Here is a 17582-nt window from a genome sequence, read left to right as displayed (position 1 = left end):
GAGACGTATCCCTATCTTCAGTGGTCACTCCAGGTGCCAGTATCTAAACTTGACCACTGATTGGTTTGACTCAACTTCCTAAAAAAAAAATCACTTCCATGTCAAACCACGACAAAAAGGTTCTCAGTTCTTTCACTGTCTGAGGTCTCGGGGTCTGGCATATTGCTTCTTTGCGATCCTGGCCCAAGGTCCTTTGTCCAGCACTCACTTCATAACCCAGGTAAATGACTGTTTGCCTCACGATCTGGGCTTTCTTCTGGGATACTCGATACCCCTGCAGGCCCAAAACGTTTAGGAGGCTTACCGTCTAGTCCACGCATGTTTCCTGGGTCTGGGTGGCTATCAGGAGGTCATCCACGTACTGGAGCAACTGCCCTTCTCCTGGTGGAGGTTCCCAAGACTCTAAATCCTTGGCAAGCTGTTCCCCAAATATAGTAGGGGAGTTCTTGTACCCCTGTGGTAATACACACCATGTGAGCTGGCTCCTTCGTCCAGTTTTAGGGTTCTCCCATTCGAATGCAAAAATTTTCTGGCTGGCTTCGTGGAGAGGGAGGCAAAAGAAAGCATCCTTCAAATCTAAAACGGTAAACCAGGTTAGTTCAGGTGTTAAACGAGTTAACAAGGTAGAAGGGTTAGCTACTACTGGACACAAGTCTTCAGTTACTCTGTTAACAGCCCTTGGATCTTGTACTAACCTGTATGAGCCATCAGGCTTCTTTACTGGCAAAATGGGAGCATTAAAATCAGATTGACACTCTTTTAACAAACCTATTTGCAAGAAGTTTTCTATGATTGGGCTAATCCCTTCTCTGTCTTCTTTCTTCAGGGGGTATTGTTTAACCCTTACTGGTCGTTCCCCTTCCTTGAGCTTGATTTGTATAGGTAATGCATTCTTTGCCCTCCCCTGCAGGAACCAGAGTCACCATCAGAGCCGGAACTGTCACCCAGCACAGCGTTCTGAGGGGAAGGGGAAGGCTCCAATCCACGCAAAAACTCAAAATTCACCTCAGCCTCCGAAAGATTTCAGCATCACCCTGTTCAGAGGCTGGGGGGCTGAAGTCCTGCCAAAGCGGATCAATCCATCTCCATTTCAACAGCATTGCCACCATGCCTGCACTATAACCAGCAGAGAGAGAGCCCATGAGATGCTCTCCCAGGAGAGCCCACGCCTCCCTTAGAACGCCTCCTCAGGGGCTGAAAAGAGCCCATGATCTTTGCCCCAGTAAAGCAGTTGCTTAAAGCCACCCCAAAGAACAGAAATACTCTTTTGCTCCAGAAGAGTTTCCCAGATATGCAAGAACAGGAAGTCTTCCTTAGAAATCACAGGGGTTGCCCTGACCACAAGCACGACAGGCAGAGAGAGGCAAAGAGGGAAAGACCTCACCCAGGGCTGTCCTACACATGGGGGCCACCAGATGTCGCACTACGACACAAAATACACACACACACACGTTAGATGCAAAAGAGGAAAAAAGAAGAGCAACAAGAGAGAGCTTTATTTTCTGACTCCACAAGATATAGAATCCCAAAAGTGACAGTGGATTGGAGGATGAAATTGCCACTTCTCCAACCACACTAGTCAAACCAACAGTCCATCAATTCTCTCCACCCACAAAGAAGAATGCAAAACAATCATTATTTACATGAACATGCATGAGAACTCCAGTAGAAATATGTAAACATCAGAAGGCATAAAAAACTTTTAAAAGAACTTTGAAACTTTAAAAAGAACAGGGCGACAGGTCCCTTCACGAGACCAGTGCCATATTGGCACATACTATTGGATGGTGTAAGAGACGGTCTGAAGTTTCCTTCATTTGCCTCACGGCCGTCGCAAGGACCCTGCAGACCCTGACAGGAGCTCTGGCCTGGCTGAGGTGGATGCAGACGCTTGCCCAGTCACTGTCAGCAGCTGCGCTCGCTGTGCTCCTACAGAACACTGCATTCCTGCAGGCTGTGACCAGCGGTGGCTCGTCCCTGCGTGCCAGCACCTGCTCCACAGACCAAGGGGCTCTTCACAATGGCCCATCAATCTGGCCTACCTTCTGGCCAGGTGCCACTCGCTTTGGCTAAGGACTGTATAAACTGTAACTTTTTGGGAAGACTTTGGTGCACTCCCATGGATGACGGTGAATCCATGTGGCTGGACCATTGAGGATCTCGTCTCGACAGTGGTAGCTATAATCCCCTTTCCCCTCTTTTCTCTCTATCCTTTATTTCCTTTTCTGTCCCCTCTATCGCATTTGCTGTCAGTATTTGTGCATTTGTTGTGATTAAACTGATGGTCCCCTGCCGTTTGCCTTTTTGCATTTTGGGATCGGTTAACAAACCATCAAGACACCCCGCTTATCCTAGCAGATCATGAAAGATGGGGGAACTCAGTAAATGGGCATAGGAAGGAGGGTCAGGTTAGAGCCCAGGATAGCATGATCAGTGCCATCCTGAGAAGGGGACAGAAGAGGACTGGAGATGGCAGAGGGCAGGTGGAAATCCTGTGCCTTTTGGCAGTTTCCACCTCCCGACCTTCCTTGAGGAGACAAGGGGTTAGGAATGCAGGGAGAGGGGGACAATGACTGGGGATATAACTGGGGTACAGAACAAACAACCTTCCCCAAACCTTCCCTGACAATTTTAACAGAATCATAAATTGAACAGAAAAGGGGGTAAAATTTCCCAACCTTAAATTCCCTTCTGTCTGCAAAACATAGAACTCCACCTCAACTTTTTCCCAAAACTGAAGTGACAGAATGGATTCCCTTGTAACATTTGCAAAATATTTGAAAATAAAATGAACAAAAGCCTTTATATTTCCCCTTGAGAATTTCACACTCTGAGAAAGAATTACTTTAACTTGGAGATAGAACTCCTGCTGCAGAATGGTGAGTGATGATACCATTCTGGCAATTCCCCACCCACAAGACTTAAAAGAAGAAAATAACAGGAAAGGGTGACCTCACACATAACACACTCACCACTCGGTGGGTCAAAGAAAGATCTTGTGGGAGTCTCGCTGGCACAACTGGTCTTCACCTCTGGAGGGACTGCCACTTGCTCCTTCGGGATGATCTTAATAAAATTGAAGTCTTCCCTCGGGGAAGTGGTCACCAAAACGCAAGTTGTTTCCGGTGGCAGCACCCACTGGAGACACTTTCAGGGGCTCAAACAAGTCAAGGTCCCTGTTCGGGCACCACTTGTAGCAGCGAAGAGAGGTGGTCAATGCCGATACCTTCCCTGCAAGTGTCTTTGGGGAGACCACATTCGGGCAGGCACATGGCACACACACAGCCAAGCACTCAAGCACGCCACGGAGAGCAGTCCACAAGGAAGCGCAGGAGGGTCTTCTGTGTGGGGTCCCGACCAGGGTTTATTGAGGTCCAGGGACAAAAGACCAAGACAAAGGAGGGTCCAGGCTATAAATACAGGGAAAGAGGGGGTGGAGAAGAGCATCAGGGCCAATGGGATGAGGTCACAGGGGTGGTACAAAGGGTAGGAACCCATAAGGAGTGTCAGGGTGGATGGGGGGGTTACAAAAGCCAGTGGGGGAACAGGGAGTGTAGAACTTATTAGAATTTGAACTTAGAAGGGTAAAGTGGGTAGGGGAGGCTAACGGGCCAATGGGAAGGATAAAACTGGGATAGATTAACAGAGTGCTGCAGAGCACCATGGGGGAAACCTTCTTTCTCACCCTAATTTGGGGTTAATGCCCGGAGCCTACGGTGCATCCCTCCAGGGCATGGCCATTGCCTTTTCCCCAGGCAAGTTTGTTAGAGGAGTATGGAGGCCTGTGAGCCTCCACACTCCTCTAACAAACTGGGTGCAATTGCAATTCAACCCCCAAAACATGCTACTGGAACTAGGATGCAGGGTAGGATGAAGAAACCATAAACCACACATTTCTTGAACAGACTTCAGTACATTTGTAAACTCCCTATAAACCATCACCGAGCCCAGCACAATAGCTGTTCTAATCTGTGCCCCTCTACTGTAAAAACTACCTGTTAGGTACAATACTGGAACTATTTCTAGATAAGAAAACAAGCTTAGGGACCAGAAAGGTATTAAAACCTCAAAAAAGCCTAGGGGCCAGAAACACATGAAGACCTCCATCCAGAGAGACATTATGAATTCAAGCAACATGGCTACTGACTGCTTTATCCCAACACAGAGTAAGTGCAACCAAAATGCAATTATTTTTTTACAAATTTTTTCAACTTTCTCAAGCCACATGTTGGGCACCAAAAAATGGGATTGACCAGATTTAGGGCAGATTTGGGAGAAAACTTCCAAAGGGGTTCTTTTAGAAAGTAAATTCAAGCAGCCTCTCCCTCAAGTGGTTTGGGAAAATATTTCCTTGGAGAAAGGTGGAAAAAAACTGTTTATTTAATAGGCAAAGCATTCACCAGCACAAAAAATGTACAATATTAAAAAATAAAGCCTCTTGCTGCTCCAAAAGACAAAACTATTCCTTCTCTAGCTTGGGACCAAGGAAAACCGATCCAAATTTCAGGCCTAAGAGCATAAACAATGTGGAATGAAGAGAGAAAACTAGACAGATGGGACTCCATAAGCTAAAGCTGCAACTGGACAATTAACTCCAATATGCAAATGGCTCAAACTCATAAAAGTGAGAGACCTCGTGACCAGTTACCCATTTTTGTGACCATTTTGGGTTCCTCTTGGGTGTAGCCCTGGCTGGGCTGTTGCACTGCCCAAGGTGTATCCATTGAGGCCTTCTAATCAATCCCTCCTTTATTCTTGAACTCTGTCTGGCCTCTGTTCTAGGTCAGCCTTCTCAAGGCATCACTTTACCAGCAACTTTGACGGTGGTGAGGGTGGTCAGCTGGACTTGGAGTGGTCCTCTCCACTTGGCTCACAGAGGATCACTGTCCCACCACTTCACATAGAGCCAGTCTCCAGGTTGGAAGGGATGTGCAGGTGTGTCCAGTCCTATGGCTCTGGATAGCACAGTGTAATTCTGGAGCTTCTGCAGAGTGGAACCTAAAGCCATTCGATATCTCTGCAAATCAAGTTTCCCCTTCATGTGACTTTCACCTGGAACATGTGGAATCTGATATGGCTGCCATACAATATTTCATAGGGACTGATGTTGTCCCTCAGCCTTGGTTGTATGTGGATTCTCAGTAAAGCTATAGGCAAGGCCTGAACCCATGGCATGGATGGTTCCTGACAGATTTTGCTCATTTGCCTTTTGAAAGTCCCATTCATACATTCAACTTTACCACTTGCTGGGGCTCTATAAGGTGTGTGCAGATCCCAAGTAATTCCCAAAATCCGACAAAATTCCTTAACCACTGTTGCAACGAAGCGTAGTCCCTTATCTGATGACTTCCCCTGGGGAACCCCAAACCTTGGAATTATATGATTGAGCAAATCTTTCACCACTTCCTTGGCTGTATTAATGAGACAGGGGTGAGCTTCAGGCCATCTACTGAAGGTGTCACCTAATACCAGTATGGATGTCACCTAAGACCAGTATGTTCCTTGCATGGGAACTCTGCAAAATTGATTTGCCAGTAATCTCCAGGAAGGTCCCCTACCTTTGTCACTCCTAACACAACTCTTTTTTCTCGTGTCAGGGTTGTTTTTACAGCAGATCTCACATTTGGCCACTACTGATTGTATAATCTCAGGCATTCCCTTTCCTATTACTACCTTTTTTAGATGTTTCAGAAGATTTTCAACCTCAAAATGTGTGTTTTCATGTTCTCTCTGAGCTAGCTCCTGAAGGGTCAGGGGTGGGACTACAACCAGATTCACTGCTGTAACAGGCCATCCATTGCTGTGATCTCAGCTTAAAGGAACTTAATTACTTTGCGGTCTGCTTGGTCATATTTTGGGATGAACCCTGACAAATCAATCTCTTTTTGTGGAATTACTATGAGAATACCTTTTTTTGCAAATCCTCTTGCTGCTTGCCATTTCCCAATTCTGGAGTGGTTTTCCCTTTTTGGTGACTTCTACAATGCATGATAGCTACTTCTGTGGGTTTTTTAATGCTCCTTAAGAGGCCAAATATTTGTTCAGCGTAGTTTATTTGATTCCCTTGAGCGTTCAGAAGTCCTCTCTCCTACCAGACGGCTCCATGAGCGTGGACAACACTAAATGCATATTTAGATCAGTCCATATATTTCCATTCTTTCCTTGGCTTGCTCAGGGCAGCAATGATCTCCTCAGTCTCCTCCTCCTCCTCCTCGGAGCCTCTTGAGCAAGAGCAGTCCAACTGTGCTGACTGTGCTGGAATATCAGATCTGCTCCTACCCAAGATGCCAGGTCTGAAATCGCTGAGCGCGACTTCCAGTGCCGTGGGAGCCAGGCTGTGTCCGTGCTGGCTTCGGTGACGTCATGTCGTGACTCAGCTCCCGGGAGTTCCCGGTTGCAATGGAAACCCGCGGGGCTGAGAGCGGAGCGATCTCCGCTGTTCCGTCCGCGGCCGCTCGGCAGAAGGCTCTGCCCGCCGGCTCCTGCTCCGGCCGAGGCCGGGGGCTGCACACGCCGCTGTCCCCTTGCCCCGGCCCCGGCCCTCGCTGTGACAGCGGCGGTGACGGTGACAGTGTTGGGGACGGGGCCCCGACCGGCTGGGCTTGAGGGGTCGCAGCCGGAGCCGGGCCCGCCGCGTCTCCGCCTGTTCCTCGAGTGTCCCCCAGGCGTGTCCCCCCCCGGAGTGTCCCCAGCGGCCTTGGAGCCCCGCGGGGTGCGACAATCCCGGGGCGGGGGGACGGGAGGGGACAGGGAGGACATGGGGGTGACAGAGGGGACGGGGCGGTGGGCGGTGCACCGGGGGTGGTGGAAGGGGGCAGGGGGCGACAGAGGGTTGGCAGGAGGGGAGAGGGGGTTGCAAAGGGGACAGGCAAGTGTAGCGGGGAGAGAGGACAGAGGGGTGGAGGGGACCAAGGGTGGCAGGGGGGCGGCAGAGGGCAAAGCGGGGGGTGGCAGGGGTTGGCAGAGGGGACGAGGGGGTGACAGAGGGGACGAGGGGGTGTCAAAGGGGAAGAGGAGACAGAAAAGCCCTCCAGGGAGGGGACAAAGGGGACCCAGGGAAGGCACAGGGGCCACAGCAGGAGGCCACAAGTGCCACCATGTCCCCGTCACCTCCCCCGTCCCCTCCCCAGGTGTTGGAGCCACTGGTGGGCATGGTGGCCACCCTGGGCAAGCTTGTGGCCACCATCACTGGCCTGGATGTGGACATCCTGCTGCTGGCTGTGTCCCCATGGGTCCTGCACTTGGCCCTGCAGACCTTCATGTGGCACCCTATGCCACCCTGGTGTCCTGTCCCTGTGTTACCGCCGTGTCATCTCCCTGAACCATGCCCATGTCACCACCCTGGGCCGGGCCCTGGCTGCCCTTGAGGCCACCCCATGGATCACGTGGGACCATGTGACACATGCGGCCAGCGACTGGCGGGACTCGGCAGCGGCACTGGAGGAGAGCTGGGCCCAGCTGGCAGGGGAGGCCACCAAGCTCCATGACGCCTGCAGGCATGCGGCCACTGCCGAGTCCATGGAAGAGGTCGTGGTGGCTACCGGCCAGGCATGGGAGGCCACCTGGACAGGACAGCGGGTGGAGGTGGCCATGGGGCTGCTGGAGCGCGTGGTGGCCACCGCGTTCCTCTGGGAGCAGCAGCACTGGCGTGGGGACATCGAGGCCGCCCTGGAGGGGACAAGGGAGGTGACCCCTGATTTCCGTGCAGCTTTGGTGGCCGCGGTGACCAAGGCTGAGCAGCTGTAGGAGGTCAGTGCCCACCTGGCCACAGGTCACCTGCTGGGGACACTTGGGGACATCCACATCCTCTTTTGGAGTTTCCACTGTGATCCTGATGGCCCTGGTGCCCGTGCGGTGGCTGAGCAGTGCCGAAGAGCCATCGAGGATATCCCAAGGCTGCTGCGGGGACAGTGATGTCACCGCTGTGATGTCATCAGGGCGGTGACATCATCAGGGACACCACTTGTGTCACCTGTCCCCTCTCCCCTCCCCACATGGGATTTGAGACAAATTTGGGGAATTTTCTGGGAAGTTTCATTGAAATTGTCCCAAATGCTGATGGGAATTCCTGGGTGACGTCACTGGGGACACTTGGGGACACTCTGAGGACGCTCTGGGGACACTCATGGAGGCGGGGGCGGGTCAGGGGGTGAATGACCCCCTCGGTGCCTTGCAGCAGAGGCAGCTTTCTGCTGTGGCTGCAGCAGAGCCGGGTTATGAATGACAATAGAATAATTGGCTTCTGCATTTCTGCACATTGTTATTGATCACAAGTATTTTATATGGTCCAATTTATTATTCCTTTTAGCTACTTTTTGGTACAATATAATCTATCAGTTCATATGTGCACCATAGAGCCTATTTAATGATAGTGTAATAAATAGATATTTTATCATAGGCCTCAAAATATTAAAAATATATAAATATTAAATAAATAAATATTAAAATAGAGACTGTGCAATGTTAAAATGTTTTTGTGTAACTAACTCAGGTGTAAAACAATTCCGTTGTTTCTCACATCTGCGGCCCGGCCTCTCCGGGTGATAACAGTGACACAAACCTGAGCACCAGAGAAGAATTTATTAATTTATCAGGGGGTGTGAAACAACAGGATGGAATCACGAGAAGAAATAAAATACATGGACCCAATCTACAGAATGTCCTGCAGACAAGTCAGAGGTGAGAACCAAACAAGAGTTCCTGGAACATCCAAACCTCCCGGGAGTGTTTGAATAATGTCTAAATTCTGGAATGTGTTTGTACCCCTGCAGTGTAAGTTAAGGGCAAGTTCTTCGGCCAAGAACCAAAAACCCTTTTTATCCCTTATTAAACTTTTAAAAATTTCAAAGAGTGAACTTTGTTTTTTGCACCCAGCTGTGATTTGGGGGGCCAGGGTGGTGCCCCGCCTCTGCCCCCACCCCCACCAATCCTTGCCAACGGCTGCCAGCGGCATGGCCCTGCTGCTGAGCAATGACCCCGCCCCGGGGGCATCAGAAGCCCCCCAAAAACCACACCCACACCTCCTTCAGTCCCCCCATCTCTCCCTTGAGCATTGACCCCCCTCAGCAGCCAGCGATATCCCCCACTATGCACCAGGACTTGGACTGGGCACCCCCTCTTGTATCAAGCCCCCCTGAGCACTGGGACCGGACCCCCCTTTGTGCCCCCCCCCCGATCACAGGGGTTCTGCCCCCACCCCTTTGATCCCCCTGGAGCCACAGGACCCCCGGGAAAAGCGATGGGACCAGGGGGGCCCAGGGAGAAATGGTTTTGTAAAGGATTCCCAAAACCTGACAGAAAGCTCACACAGCCTTGGACATGTCCATGCAAACTCTGAGATGAGCTCTGCTGGCTTAGGAAGGCCATGGAATAGAGATGACATTGTTGAGAGGCTGAGCTGGAAACAAGTTTCAACAAGTTTCAAAAGATGGCCTTGCAAACAGACCAGATATTTCAGAGAATTAGAACTGTGAAAGATGCAGTGTAGCAGGACCATGTGGGGTAAAAATAAGAGTGATTGGTGTTAGAAGTAATAGCAGCATTGTGTGGCAAAAGCTAATAGGCTGAAAAACATTTCTAAGGTGTTGTAAGCAGGAAATGGGTTGGCTTCTTGGGAAAAACACAGTTCACTTTCCTGTTAAAATTTCAAAGTTTAATACAGGACGATAGGAGACAGAGACAATAAAGCAAAGATTACAGCTGGGTGCATCTTGGCACTCAGCCAAGAGCACACTTACTTTCAGGGACACCCCTTGAATACCTTTTCCATTACATTAGCCTGTTGCATATTCATAGACCCTTATGCATATCCATTAACTAGTTCACATATTCCGGGAACTATTTTGCATGGCTCCTCTTTGGCCTGCCTTTTTAGAGCATGCGTGTTTCTTGGCTGTGGTTTTGGTTCCCTCTCTTGATCACTTCCACTCTGGGCCTTGGTCCATGCTTTCTTCAGACAGCAGATGCTGGTAGTTGGCTTATCAATAGCAGGGTCCTCATGACATGTTCACTGGATGTTATCCCGACCAAACAGACAGTTCACTCCTAACTATATCAGCTACCACTACTACTAGGTCTAAGTTTTGTTAATAGCAGAAATAAAAGCAAAGTTATTTAAATATTGTACATATAACATTCATCTTAATATTTACAAAAAGCCAATACTATAATATGCATCTATAACAAACCCCCCTCTTACTCTTTATAAATCACTTGGCTTCAACAATATTTCTTATGCTTTGGACTATGCTGGTAATTAGCTGAATAAAACAAGGAATTAAACAAGGAAGAAATATCAAACCAGCTGTAGCACATAAAAGGAAGAAGCCTAATTTCTTCCACTTTTCTATCCCCAGTATATTATCCCACCAGCTGTTTTTTTTTTAACATTGGTTCCCAATTTTGGACCAGTACATGGGCTATTTTTCCTCATGGTCACCTCCTTTCAACAACCTGATATATTAAATTTTCCACAAACACCCCCTTTCTTTAGCCAATAGACAGACTAAAGACAATCTATTCTGATACATTATGGGTTTTGTTTGGCTTTGTTGACTTGATATTCCAATACCCAACTGGTTATGTTTGTTATTATCTCTACAACTGTTTGGAGTCTTATAATACGATTCAGGATATTAATTTGGGTTAATATAGAGTTAGACTGCTGTGCTGGTTTTGCCTGTTTGTTTACCAACTGTTCTTTTACCAAATTTTGAACTCCACCCTTAAGGGCAAATGTGAAACAAATCCATCTCTTCTCTTTTGGACATTCACTTCCCAGCTTATTACCACTTTTTCCAAAGTTTCTCGTAATCCAGTATTTTTCCCCATTTAGCATACAGATACTAAATTTGGATGGGTCATAGTAGTGACTGTTGACATGGGTGTGTGTAATAAAAGAGGAAATTTGATTTCTTTCTATGTAATGCTTTTGATAGCATTTGTGACACAATTTTGCTGGTATCCCTAAAGGGAAAAGACAGAAGATGAGTGACAGAAACAGGAATAACAGAGGTCTGGTATGGCTTATACCCCCACCTCCCATGCCTATGGGGTTGCTGCCCATAGCAGGTGTATATGATCTTCTTGGTGGCGAGTACAGCGGCCAATCCAGTCTTGCCCTCTTCTCCTTGTCACCTCCTTTTTGCAAATTTCCAGGCAAATAGTTTTTGAAACTCTGTAATTGTAGTTTTCCAGTGTTCCTCAGGTATCTCCCATTCAACAGGCACTAATAATTCCCATCCAAAAAACAAAATTATTATTTCAGTTTTTCTGAGTTCTGTCTCAATAGGGGATAGGTTTGGTGCTCAAAACTTCCTGCAGCAAGAGCATCGATTGTGTAAACTGCAATACCAGTTTTTCTCCCAATTTAAACATTTACATTTAACCCAGCATTTTAACCCATCATGTCCCGTATTAGGATGAATCAGACAGGGTATATGATATGGCACTGATGGAAGTTGTAATTCCTCCTCCTCTTTGTATAAGTCACAGGCTAAGGCCAGAACATGAGAATTCTCTGATCGAAATAGTCCTGATCCTCTTGTTCGGAGTGGAAGTATTCCACCCCAGGGCGGATATCTGGTGTGTCTCAGGACTTGTCCAGATGGCACTTGAAACCACTGATATAAGCTTGGCCTTGTTTCTCAATTAGCTGTGATTCTTTGTACATTTCTTGGATCATTTGGGTCCTCCCAGTTCATTACCACCCAGTCCCCGATTGAGAGTCAATTTGGTATCACCTGGTTTAAATGTGTTAGTCCACTCCTCAGGTTCCTTCACGGGTCCTTTGATTCGGCTGGCATGGATCCACCCTCTTTTCCCTTGGCTCGGATTGATGCCTCAGTTGTCAGCAGTACCTGAAAAGGACTTCTTAATAGCACAGGAAGAGTGACTGGAGGAAGGGCAACTCCACATCAGGATTTGCCATTTGCATTCTTCAAAACTTTTTGGGTTTAGCAACAAGTTGTTTTTTTGGGTTTTTTTTGGCCACAGCTGCTTGTTCTTCTTGTAGCCAGCCGAGTCTTCAGCTGCACTAGGCTGTTCAGCTCTTGGGATCACATAAAGGACAGTTCTCCTAGAGAAAGAGGGACTTGCCATGCTCAGGATGCTTCCCTTTCTTTCAAAGGCAGGCAGCCTTAACAGCTATAAAGGGAAAACGCAGAGGCAAATTCCTCTTCTTGTGAGCCCCAGTTAGGTAAACAGAACAAGCAAACAAACAAACAGAAGCAAAAAAAGAGCCAGGCCAGTTTTAACAACTATTGCCTTTTACCCTCTCAGCATTATTTAGCTGTTTAGCCTTCATAGACATCCTTCTAACAACTTCTCAGAGCAAAAAACCCCCATCCTAACAGTGAAAAAAGAGAGGAACAAAAAGAAAGAATCTTGCTTTCAGAGAACAAAGATAAACAACTTGTCCAGATTTTGAGAATTAGCGAGACATGAAGGCTATCTCTGCCTTGGTCTTATCGCTTATTCTCACACCGCCCCCCCCCTTCTCTCTCTCTTCACTCAACGCTGTCCCTTGCCCCTCTCTGCTGCTGCCACCGCAACACAGCGGCCCCGGCAAGGGTGAGCTAGCAGCTTGCTCTGGGAGCAGCGGGGCTCGCAGACAGGCATCTCTTCGGGGACCTTGGGGGTGTGCCTTACTCCCCTTTTGCCCCTTCTCTCTCTCTCTCTCTTTCTCTCTCTCTCTCTCTCCGCCTACTGGGGTTGAGGCTGCCGCCCTGGACTGCTGGGAGACAACCCTCCTGGCAGCTCCGTCACTGAGCCAGCCCGCTCCTCAGAGGCAAACTGTGCAGACCATGCCCAGCACCGCTGCCGGACTGGCGAGCGTGTCCGGCAACCCCACGCCCTCTGAGACCCCATTACCACCAAGCCAGTTCCCAAACATCAGCAGCGCCCCACACAAACCCACGCCCCCCGCCGCCTCCACTGGGTGGGCAAACACTGGAAGTTGCCATGCCGATCCACCCACATGAACCAGCCCCTGCCACAGCCCCGAGACTCTGCCGCTCGCACAAAAGCAGTCAAACACCCCACAATCTCAACAATCCTCATCCTGGCATCCCCAGGTATTCTTTTTCTTTAATAAGCATTTGGTTGAACCATCAACACATATCTTTTCCCCCTCTAGGAGGGCGTGTTCTGCTACATCCTCCTGAACTTCAGTTTAGTATTGCACAATTTCTGAACAATCATGTGTTGAGGTACCTTTTTGTTTGCTGTTGTATTGTGCTTTTATATCTTTGTAACAGTTCTGTAATGGTTTGCCCCTTCACCCCCCATTTTCTCCCAATGGTTCCACCCTGAGCTCTCCCACCCCTCCTCCAATGCCACCCCTCCCTGGTGTCTTGTCCCTCACGCAGCTCCTAATCCCACCCTCCCAAATTTTTCCACCTTGGGCATCCAGTGAGTGGACAAAGGCCACAGGTCCCTCCCTTAACCTTCTCCCATTGGTTTGTGTTTCTGTCTGTCCTCCTGCCTACCACTCCCCCGAACTCCCCCATTGGGCGGTGAGCGTCCTTCCCCCTTGTCTCCGCCCCGGTACTTAAGGTGCTTACGAAAGCCATGTGACTCACTTTCGGCTGGACTAACGTGGAACTCAGAGCTCCTCGGAGCTTACAATAAACCTGAGACTTTTCCCCGGCCGTGAGTCGACTCCCTCATTACCTCTCGGACGCCGCTTTCCTCCATACAAGGCAGACAGCGAAGCGCTCTGTCTTAGCCACTCCCCGAATCTGCCACGAGACACAGGGGAGTGTCCTCACTGCTGACCGTGCCTCTGCCGGGCAGGCGAAGCCAGGGGGCTTCAGAGAGAGCACAGCGGCAATTTGCCAAAAATATTTAGATGGATTCAAACATTTTTAACTTCTAGTGTTATCATTATTTCCCATTTTTACATCTTAGAGTCTGCTAACTATTTTTTCCCAGATTTTTCTTTTACTTTTTTTTTTCCTTTTTGATTTTAACAGATCTTGGACCACACGAGGTGTACACACAGCTAGTTTATTTCTAAGAGTTTATCCACAGCCCTTTCTTCTTCTGATATAACCTCTATTCCCAGTTGGATTTGTAAGTCTTTTCCCAAGAAGTTGACACCTACTCCAGGAGCTAATAAGACATCTCCTAACCCCATTCTGGCTTCCCTTTTAATTACTACATTTTTAATTACAGGAATTTTAAACCCTTCTCCTCTTTCCCCTGCCATTTCCATAGTGTCACCCCCTACATCACATCCTCCTGGAACATTTACTACATAGGTTCTCTCTACATCAGCATGAACTATAAATTCTAATACTTCCTCTTGGCGGCCTACTTTGAAAGTTATCAGAGGCTGCAGATGGCATCCATCCCACAGAAAACAGAGCCCATGTTTTCCCACTCCCTCACCGGGCACACGCCCTGAACCATCCCCAGGCCTCCTTCTAAGTGAGGGTGACCTCCCCCCCTACAGCAGAAACAGGCATCCCTAGTCCTCTCCTGGGACTCTGACCACACTGGGGCTCTGGCTCCTTCTTGAACCTCCCCCATAGATACAGAGGGAGCAGAAATCACCAAGGGAACAGAGACCAGGCTGAAAGCTGGCTGTAAAGCTAGATCCAAAAAGGGAGGAGCAAAATTCAACAATTAGCTGGAATCAAGGAAGAAACAGAGGTAGGTACATGAGCAGTCAGCTGGGGAGAAGCCACAGCGGGGATGGGAGTGATCACGCCTGGTATGGGCGAGGAGGGCTGAAGCTCTTGGCTCAGACAGAGAAGCTGGTATGGGTAGGGAGACTGGAGCTTCTGGCATGAGCAGAGAAACTGGAGACAGGGAAAGACAGTATTTCCAGAGGGTCCCTGCTCTCTTCTCTGGTTCTTTCTCTCATTTCCCCAGGACCCCACCACTCATCCCTGCTGCAATCCATTCCCCTGACAGCTTGAACATTCCTCACAGTACGAAAAAAACCTTCCTTTCCAATATTCTGCCACACAATCCACCTTCCTCCAGAAAATAAAGTTAAGCAATCTATATTGCATGTACTTTCATTCATTCATACTCATTCACTTTTATTAATTTAATGTCTCAGTCACTCTCACTCACAAGAGGACAACACAAAAATAAGGTACCTTTTTTCTCAAGGCACTTGTTAATATCCACCCATGGGTATTATAAAATCTCAAAATGTTATTGGCCAACCCCGGATTTTCTTGGATATCCCTCAATCCAGCTGTGTTGTTCAACCCTGGATGCTCTTGGGCATCTTTATCCCTCAATCCAGCAAAATTCGAGGGGCCCCCTCCACTTCTTATCCCTTTTTCCCAGTAGATTGTGCCAGGAAAACCCTCGTCTCCGTCTCTCCAAGGAGTCCCACCCCTTCCCTGAGACCCAGTCCCAGTTACCCCAGGGGATTCTCTCACTCCTTTTATCTTTTGTTTTATCTCTTTACTGGCTGCTTTTCTCACAAATGAATGGAAATGCAGTGTGGGAGACTCATCACTCACTTTGCCGGTCTGGGACAACCGATTTGCATCTCACTCACACACATTCATCCCCCCATACCTGCCGCCCTCCCCCCACCCCCGAAGAGTACTTACAATCCTCATTTCTTCTTAGAATCTTCGTGCACAAGCATTTTGGGGCTACCACAGTTTTAGGGAGCCTTTTCCCTTTCCTTTGCTTCATGTGTCTCCTTTTGTCCATGGGATTTCAACCTGCAACCTCCAATCTCACCAGAAGAAGGAAGTGAAGCCATTGAAATCAGCGGGGCGCCCTACCCACTCAGCATCTCCCGGTGGTCTCGGAAGCGATGTGTTAATCCTGGGTGAGGCCTCCAAATTGTGAAAAACACGGTTCACTTTCCTGTTAAAACTTAAAAGTTTAATAAAGGTGTCCCAGATTGAGAAGCAAGATGTATTCATTTGCCACCTGTATAGGAGTTGTCTTCTGTTAAGTGGGCAGTTTTCCTTATCACTTCCACAACCAATCCTCTCTCAGGGGAGACATCTGCTGATAATGTCACTTCATGGCTGATAAGAACTAGAACATCCCATTGTGAGATGCTCCCCCCAGAGGGAGGAGCCAAGCATTTCTACCTGGATATAATCTTGAGTTTCTGGAACACCAGCACAGCTTTTCCTGTACTGGATTTTCCAGAGGAACAGCTGCCTCTTCCACTGCAGGAAGACTACACCCCTTTTTTACAGGATCACTGCTCCAACAGAACCACACCTGCCACTTCAGGAGGACTGCCAGCCTGGAGTATCAGCAGTGGGTAATAATCAGAGGGCTGAAACAACCCAAAAAGTCTCTCAGTGATATTTCGTACCTGGGCCCCAGGGAGGCAGCAGACCTCCCTGTGGGATGGGTCTAGTTGACATATGGGGCCCACTGTTCTCCTCAGAAGGGAGTCACCCACTATGATTACCCTTCTTTTCTTCTTGATATTAGAGGTGATAATCCATTTTTAGACAAGACATAATTGGGAGGCTCACTGGGCAGATCATTTTCTTCTAAACCATCTGGCTGGCTCTCTAGATCCAGGGCCTCATACCTATTCTGAAGTGGCACCTGGCGAGGGGATGGGGGGCAGGAGGAATTTTTGTTATTACCTCCCCGAGAAGGGACACATTTCCACTCCCCTTCATCTGCCAGGTGCCCCTTTATTGCCTGAGAGTGAGAGGCATATGAGTCCTCTGACTCTTGGTGGGCCTCCCTTAAAGATATAAGGGCTGAACTCCACCAATCTATTTCCCTTTCACATTCCCTGATACTCCTTAATCTTTCAACTTCCTCCCTAAGCTCGGCCACCAGCGAAAGGAGATAATTCACCTGTTCACACCGTAGGCAGGCCTCCTCCACAGCACCCCCTGAAACTATGGATACGCTCAAACACTCCAGGCAGGAATGGGTCTGTACAGACACATCCTTTTTGGAGGGCCCCACTTGATCACATACACTTGTGCCAACCACAGTTTTTGACCGTGTTAGAACTATTACTAGCAGAAAGCCCAAAATCAAACATCCAACAGAAAGACCTCAAACAACACACAGCACTCCTTACTAGCAAGGAAACCTGCAACCCTGCCTGCTTGCCCTGCCTGCGTGAACTGCTGAGCAAACTGCCGTGATCACGCCCCAGAGATGTGCCACGCCCCTGTTTGCTTGCTCCTCTTTGTCACGCTTTGGAGCAGTGTGGTCTATTGCTCTTTCACCAGACCAGCATACCTTTGTGACAGGAGGTGCTGATAAATATGTCAAGTTCTGGGAGTTTGAGCATGTCAAAGATGAGAGCAGTGTTCAGAAAAGGCTTTCCATGAAGCACGTGGGCATTTTACAGCTGGATGAAGATATGCTCTGTGTGCAGCACAGCCCCAACCAGAAGCTGCTGGCTGTCTCCTTACTGGATTGCACTGTGAAGGTTTTCTATGTTGACACACTCAAGTTTTTCCTTTCATTGTATGGACACAAGCTACCAGTGCTGCATATGGACATCTAGCATGATGGGACTCTAATTGCAACCGGTTCTGCTAATAGGAATGTGAAGATTCAGGGCTTGGATTTTGGGGTCTGTCACCATTCTTTTTTTGCCCATGATGAAA

The sequence above is a fragment of the Anomalospiza imberbis genome, unplaced genomic scaffold (assembly GCF_031753505.1).
Source record: "Anomalospiza imberbis isolate Cuckoo-Finch-1a 21T00152 unplaced genomic scaffold, ASM3175350v1 scaffold_165, whole genome shotgun sequence".
Classification (NCBI taxonomy): domain Eukaryota; kingdom Metazoa; phylum Chordata; class Aves; order Passeriformes; family Viduidae; genus Anomalospiza; species Anomalospiza imberbis.
The sequence above is the reverse complement of the archived record's forward strand: the minus strand, read 5'-3'. Positions refer to the sequence as shown.